General features: G+C 43.8%; 1 pseudogene; it reads left to right on the top strand.

Annotated features, from left to right (window-relative positions):
* Positions 1–6,501: 6,501 nt before the first annotated feature.
* Positions 6,502–6,932, top strand: LOC127211064 (UBA-like domain-containing protein 2; annotated as a pseudogene).
* The last annotated feature ends 1,525 nt before the right edge of the window (positions 6,933–8,457 follow it).

Genomic DNA, 8,457 nt, shown 5'->3' with positions numbered 1-8,457 from the left:
AATCCATTCAATGGGAAAAGGATAGCATCTTCAACAAATGGTGCTGGTCTAACTGGATGTCTATGTGTAAAAAACTGCAACTGGACCCATATTTGTCACCTTGCACAAAACTCAAATCCAAGTGGATCAAAGACCTCAACATAAAACCAGAGACACTAAGTCAGTTAGAAGAAAAAGTGGGGAAGAGCCTGGAACATATTGACACAGGAGACAACTTCCTGAACAGAACACCAACAGCCCAGGCCTTAATGTCAACAATGAATAATGGGACCTCATGAGGCTGAGAAACTTCTGTAAGGCAGGAGACACTGTCAAGAGAACAAAGCAACAGCCTACAGACTGGGAAAAGATCTTCACCAACCCTACATCTGACAAAGGTCTAATATCCAAAATATATAAAGAACTCAAGAAATTAAATGCCACCAAACCAAATAACCCAATTGAGAAATGGGGCTTGGAGCTAAACAGAGAATTCTCAACAGAGGAGTATCAAATGGCTGAGAAACACTTAAAGAAATGCTCAACCTCCTTAGTCATCAGGGAAATGCAAATCAAAACAACTCTAAGATTCCATCTTACACCCATCAGAATGGCTAAGATCAAAAATTCAAGCGACACCACATGCTGGCGAGGATGTGGAGAGAGAGGAACACTCCTTCATTGCTGGTGGGACTGCAAACTAGTACAGCCACTTTGAAAATACATTTTTTAAAAGCCAATTTTGTATGAAACTTCCTTACAGTGTTTTATGAGGTCAGAGGCCTCACTATCCTGATAGTCACTAAGACTTCCATTAGAGTTGGATCTGTGTCAGTCTCGCTCATCATGAGAACCCCAGCCTGCGGACAGCATTGACATTCAGTAAACATGAGCAGAAGGAGAGAACCAGTGAGGACGCGATGGTTAATGAGGACCTCGGGGCTAACCAGGAGCAGCCTGCGTCCAGGCTGACTGCATAATTACAAGCTTCAAAGTCTTAGATCCTCTGCTCACACATATAAGCTATTCAAACTAAAAACACATTTTTAGTTCTCAATGAACCCCAAAGGACAGTAAGTCACTGAAGTAAACTGGATAAAATCATGTCCCCAAAGGTTTATAGAAAACACCATATAGTAAAAATTCATTTTAGGGAACATTCTAAAATCATGGCTATGTTTAAAAGGCATGAAACACATAAGATCCAGAGCTGGGACTATAGCGTGGTGGTGGAGTGCTTGCCAAAGTGTGTGAAGCCATAAGTTCAATTTAATTTTCAGCACCAAGAAAATTAAAAATATAGTATCAAGGTACCATTTCATTCTTACAAATGTGTCCCTGCACACTCAACCTAAAGCAACCACTCCTTTAGAAATCACAGGATAAGCAACGTGACAAAGCTCATTTAAAACACCACACCTGATACTGCAATATTCTTAAGGCATGTAGTCAGAGATACAGCAGCACTTAGCATTCAAGAGCCTCTTGTGTAATTACTAAAAGACGACACATTTTCTCAACATGAAATAATTACACAAAACAATGGATCTTTTTGTGGCATTTACATACATGTAATACCAAGAACTTTGGTCACATCCCTCCCCTTCATGCCATCTTATATCCTTTTCCCTTTCCCTGGTTCATTTCTTCCCCCAAATACTCTATCTTCTACTTTCATGTGATCTTATTTTTTCCTCTGTATTCCACATAATTAGAGAAAGTATGTGATGTTTTTCTTACTCTAGGAAACTAATTTTTAAGGCTTAAGAATCAAAAGCTAAAAAAACATGGGGCTGGAGAGATGGTTCATCAGTTAAGAGCACTGGCTGCTTTTACAGAGGACCCAGGTTTGATTCCCGGTGTCTACATGCTGTCACAACCATATGTATGTAACTCTAGCCCCAGTGGAAGGCACCAGCCACATATAGGGTACATAGATATGTTAAACAGCTGCACATATTTTTGGAGAGAGGGTGTAGGAAGAGGAAGAAGAAAAAGAGAGAAGAGAAGAGAAGAGAAAAGAAGAGAAGAGAAGAGAGAGAAGAGAAGAGAAGAGAACAGAAGAGAGAGAAGAGAAGAGAAGAAGGAAGGGAAGGGAGAAGAGAGAAATAAATCAAATAGACAGACGAAGAAACAAGGAAGGAAAAACAAAAGTTCACTGTCCATGTTATACACTTATCCACACGGAACAAAGCTCCCCCATTTGAACTCTGTCTTTCAGGTTATCTATTTTGAATCAAGTGTAATCCAGCTGAACACTGGAGATTTCACAGCTTGCTTTATGGTATTCATAGCTAGTTGGCCCCTATAAAAATAAAAATACACTACCATTTGTTAAGCTAACAACTAGGTAGCTACTTGCAGTAAAGCAGTATCACTAGTAAAAACTAGAACCTAAAAAAAGTAAAATCAAAATAATTGCAAATAACAGTACGTGACTGACTTGTCCATCTGTCCTCAATGTTCCACTGCACTGTGTCTCATGTGTAGCACTTAGCAGTACCGTATCTAGAGTATTACTCTTATGAGACGGTTTTGGAAGCAGCCAAGTTCCCACTCCAAATTAAGTTGATTGGAAGAGCTGGCACAAAGCTTAGCAATGGGCAGTTGGGAGATCGGGATGCTCTTAGCTCACTGAGATGGGAGCAGTGAAAAGACACAGAGAAAAAGCATCTTTCTGTTGCTTAAACCTTTCAGTACAAAAAGAAGTGAATCATGCCTAGAAAACCAGTTGGACAGTAGAAATCACTCAGACCAAAGTTCAAATCCCAGTCTTTGGGGTAAGATTTCTCTCTGAAATATGAAATTCAAGTCCAGCTTTTTACCTATCTTCTGTTTCTAATGGGTGTGAGCATACAGTGTGAGTGCATGTGTGTATGCATGTTTGCACATATGTGGATGCATGTATAGGTGTGCATGCATGTGCAGCCCAAAGGTTCATGTTGGGTGTATGTGCGTCTCTCTCAATTATCATTATATCGTTGGACTCAGTAAAGATTACCTACAGTTTCATACATTTGGTTCCAAACATCACAACCAGGTAGCAACGGTGGAGGATTGTTTCTTCTCAGTAAAGAAGAAAATTGCCAGAACTTCAAAATGCCCAAAGTTCAAATCTGCTAGACAATGGAGTTGGAGATGCTGAATTCCCCAACAACAAGTACCTGCAGGGAAGACTACCTGACCCTTGACCAGGCCTGGCCAGTGTGGAATGCAGTACAACCTGTAAATCCTACCATGTAAGTGCTGAGCTTCCCATCATGCCTTGGGATAACTGATAGATTCTGAAACAATGAGCACACATTGTCTGATTAGTCTTGAAAAGCAATGATAATGGTATTAGGCAGGAGGCAGGAAATTTGTCACAAGACATTGAATTTGCTTAAGTGGTAACTTTGCATGTCCAAAAAATTAGTGTTTAGATTCATGATTTTTTTCTAGAAATTGACTTAGGAAAATAGAAAGGTCTAAATGTTCCCCAGCCTCTGGCTTCCAGTTGTCTGTTTAAATAGTCCTCACTGTTCCACTTCGTCTTCCTCTCTCCAGTTGAGAAGAAGACCTGACAAAGGTACTTAAGCAAGTGCTGTACATCAGACCTAGAAAAAAACCACTCATTTTTTTCCAATTCATTAGAATATGCCCTTGGAGTTTTCATCCTCATCCATCCTTAGTTTCTCAGTTAGATAAGTTATTAATTTTTTTCCTTTCTTTCTACTCCATCCAGAAATAGAAAAGAAAACTAGCTCTTGTCTCATGATTAGTTTTCTTCTCTGGTCTGAGGAATCTGCACACTTGGCCTTATGAAGGATCCCCCCACCCTATGAAGGATCCCCCCGCCCTATGAAGGATCCCCCGGCCCTATGAAGGATCCCCCGGTCCTATGAAGGATCCTCTGGTCCTATGAAGGATCCTCTGGTCCTATGAAGGATCCCCCAGCCCTATGAATGATTCTCCACTCTATGAAGGATCCCCCGGCCCTATGAAGGATCCCCCGGCCCTATGAAGGACCCCCCCAGCCCTATGAAGGATCCCTCACCCTATGAAGGATCCCCCCACTCTATGAAGGATGCCCTGGCCCTATGAAGGATTCCAGTCTCTCAATGAAATTTCTCAAGGCTTTTCTGTCACCAGATATAGAAATTTCTGACTGTATTTAGTTCTGTTTAGAGTTTAGATCAGGAGGAAAAATCAGAGTACAAAGATTTCAGCAACATGTAGTTTGGTCAGAAACAGAAACGTGTTCAAGTCATTAACAAAGAGAGTAGTTGTTAAAAAAGATCTTGATTAAAAAGAAACCAAATCCTTTGTACCAGACAATAAGAAAGATACCTGAACCGGATGTAGTGGCACATGCCTTTAATCCCAGCACTCAGGGAGGCAGAGGCAGGCAGATCACTGTGAGTTCCAGGCCAGCCTGATTAGGTTATTCTTCTAGTCTCTCCTCTTAAGAGCAGGCTTTGTCTCCATGGCTCTAACAGTTTTGATCTGTACTTAAACACGTTCTCCTTATTTCCAGATTTAAAACTCCACAGAAGACCAGCTCCTTCCCATCTCTGCAGTCTATCACCTCTTTTGGCTGAACATATAACTCTGGTTGCCCCAAAAGTTGGCTGCCTTTTTGATTACAGCCCTTTTTCTAACAAGCTATTATGGCTAAGGGATGGGTAAGCTGCTATTGAACACCAACGATGGCATCACTTGGTATGGTGGGGGGGGGGGGGGAGCACCCAAAAGGCATAATAACACGAGTGATATGAATAAATGATCTCCCAAGTCATTCGAGTTCCAATGTATGGATTTTGTAAAGGTAATTTCCATTAGCTCGTGCTGTAGCATAATAGCTACCCCATCCCATAATACCTCACAGAGTGGTTGAAGGAGAAAAATAAAGACAACAAGGGCTGCTGAGCAGCTTCCATCCCCTAGGGAGAAAAGAGAGTGCTTCAGGGACCCAGCCTCATTTCCTGCAGCCATTCTATTATCCTAGCTGTATCTGTGCTTTCTATTAACCCCTCTGTGCTATTGATCAGCCTGGTCACAATGAAAGAGCTTTATTGAATTCCAAGTAATGGAAAGTCATTACATGGCCCAGATAATTAATTACCAATTCTTCCCTTTTAGTGAAATTGAAACTGGCCGTGGAGAACAAGCTGAGGGGGGCCCACTAATGCAGCCTGTTTGAAGCTTTATTTAATGCCTCTGAGGGGACTCTCTGCACTGGCCTTGGAGATGTGTTTGATGTACTGCAGACCCTTGATGCAACCCAAGCACTTCCCTTCAAAATAAACTGCCTCTCCAAATGCGATCAATTGGAAGGAGGAGGCACTTACGCCACACAAAGCAAAAATAACCACCCAAAGATACAAATCATACAAGAGAATGAGAGTAAGGCATCACTTAACTGGGACTTTTAAACCAGGTCATCAGAAAGGCTTTTTGCAAACCACTTTAGGAAGTCAGAAGTAGGAAGTAGATTTGTGCCTTCTCTTCTTCTGTTCTCCTTGCTCTGAGTTACTGACCAGGCAACAGCTGCTACCTAATGTGGAGAACTCACAGCATCAATGCTGGGTGGGCTTAGAGCCAGAGTGCGAGTTCCTGCCTGGAGGTCACAATGACTGAAGCCCGCCCCACCCCCCCCGCACTAGACACTGAGCCAGCTCATTTGCACACAGCCATCTCTTCTTATCTCTGGGTCCTAGATCCATGATTCCACTAGGCACAGACGCAAACGAATTGGGAAAGAAACTTTCTAGACTAAACAGGCACACACTTATTTGCTTATTGTTTTTTTTTTTTTTACCATATTCTTTAGACAATAGGCCATAACAACTATTTCATTGCATTTACACTTTATTAGGTATTATAAATAATCTCAATGCACTTGCAATAAACAGGAGAGCTGTGCCCTACTGTAACACTTTACATAAGGGATTTAAATATGCAGCCTTAAGTAGCTGTATGAGTCACTTTTGTAACAATGCCTCCTGGAAACAACTTCAGGGAGTTAGTCAGTCCCTCACAGGGAGGAAGGGAGGACAGAGAAACCTCCTTCCTGTCACCAGGATCATGAGACAGAGGCTACTCACAGTGGAGTGGGCCAGGCAGCACTCAGGGCTAGCTAGAACTTCACTCAAGTTGTGTTAAAAAAAAAAAAAAAGCAAAACCTTTCCAGGGCCTGTCCCTAGTGTCTTACTCCCACCAAGTAGGCCCTACTTCCTAAAGGTTCCACAGATGCTCTCCTCCACTGAAAACTAACATTAGTCCTCTGGTGACAAGCATTCCAGTCATGAGCCTGTGAGAGACATTTGAGAGTGAAACCACAGCAAGAGTCCTGGAACCAGCGCACCGCGGATGTGCACTCTGATTTTTACAAAATACAGTACAAGCTAGAGGCTGCGTGGTTACTTTTTTGTACTGCTTTTTTTCTGTGATAAAACACACTGATGGAGAGCTATTAAAGAAGACAACACTCGGCCAGGCAGCGGCGGAGGCAGAGCTGCAAGCGCAAGCCGCCCAAGCGCCATGTCTATAAACATGGAGGAGATGCGGCACCAGGCCATGATCAACCAGTTCTTGCTGGCTGTAGGCTGCTCGGCCAATTGGGGAGCAGCAGCTGCTGCACACTGGCAATTGTCACCTGCCAGATGATGTGTACTCCCAGCAACACCCTTTCCACACCGCCCATCTTCCCTGATGCGCTGACCATGTCCTCGTCCTCCAAGCTTTGTGCCTCTGAGGGTCTGCAGAGCAGCAGCAGCCCTGCTGTGGCCTGCTCCACCCCTACAAACTTCAGCATCCCCACATGGACCACCAGACGCCCTGGATCCCGCCCCCCCCCCCCCCCCCCCCCGCCTCCTTCCATCATCCACTGGCCACAGCCCCCTTGGCTCCCTGGAGCATCACAGCGAGGCATCCAGCAGAAAGCCATGGCAGTAATGGCTGGACAGAGATGAGATTGGATGGCACTGGGCTGGAGCAGGGCCCAGTCCAGGGTTGTGGGGACACAGAGGAGGGCTGGGGAGGGAAGGGAATGCAAAAGGGGGTCTTGAAGATCGCACTGGAAGATTTTATAAGACAATATTTGTGGGTAAGAGGACAGTAAACGTCCTGAGCCACTTGGGTTCTTCAGGAATTTCTGTTAGTAAAAGTTTTCCCCTGTTTTTAATATATAACTATAATATAGATGAACGGAGATTTATCTAATGTATGTGAGAGTAGGGCCTGCACATGTGGTATGCTGCGGTCAGAGGGGAAGGCTCACAAAAATCCTTTCCTTGTCAACACCTCTTTCTCTGCCCAATTGAGGGGAGCATGGGTGTTCATAGATGACGAGCCCATAGGTGGAGCGAGCTCATAGGTGGATTGAGCTCATAGGTGGAGCGAGCTCATAGGTGGATTGAGCTCATAGGTGGAGCGAGCTCATAGGTGGAGCGAGCCCATAGGTGGAGCGAGCTCATAGGTGGATTGAGCTCATAGGTGGAGAGAGGGTGCAGCTAGTTGGCTGAGCTGGCTCCATTAGAATGCACACCAGTCATTAGGAATCCCACACACAACACACACACACACACACACACACACACACACACAGAAGGCTCCAATTGGAATCATGGGCTTTTCTATCATTACTGGTAGCTTTTATCTCTTGCTGATGGCAGCCTCTCAGTGACTCTGAAACTCGTCACCCTGTCACCAGCCAGGTGCATAGAGCTGGAGAGCTGGCTGGCCTCTGCTGAGTGGATACTTGACTGTCCCGCAGTCCCCAACTTCTTTGTCTGTGTCCAGGGTCAGAGGAGGACATCTCAGAAGAGCCTGCCTTTGGATTGAGCTCCCAAATTAAAGTCATATCTCACCAAGGGTGCAATTTTAATTTAAAAACTTACTTTTTTGGCTTAGAAAAAAGGAAAGAGTTTGTCTTGGCTTGCTGTTCCAGAGGGCCAGAGTCTGACAGCATCACATGGTGGCAGGGACAAGAAGCTGGCTGATCATATGATACCCACATACAGGAGGCAGAGAACAGAAAGGATGATGATGATGCAAACCCTCTGCTTATCTCTGAAGTTCCACAATGACCCCAAACATCTAGGGACCAAGTGTTCAAACACATGAGCCTGTCAGAGACATCTCTCATCTAAACCAACACACATATATCTTCCTCGTTTTGAAGGTGAGGAAAACCTCACTTAATCAACCGGTCATAGATCTATGACCCTGGAAATTCAAGCTGAGATATGCCTGCTAAAGCCTACTAATTCAAATATCCCGTGCTGTCTTCCTCACCACCAGTATAATTTTAAGAAAATAATTTCAAGCCATTTACAGGAATCATAGCAAAGTCATCTCATAAAAAGATGATGCTTGACATGGAAAAGACACATATATGATTATAGATACAGCATCAGATGAACTCGGTCTGATATTTACATCAGCATCAAGGCCTGTCTTTATGACTACTGGTACCCATATGAAACATCATGGTAA

Source organism: Acomys russatus, chromosome 3 (genome assembly GCF_903995435.1).
Source record: "Acomys russatus chromosome 3, mAcoRus1.1, whole genome shotgun sequence".
NCBI lineage: Eukaryota > Metazoa > Chordata > Mammalia > Rodentia > Muridae > Acomys > Acomys russatus.
This window is presented reverse-complemented; position numbering and strand designations above follow the sequence as displayed.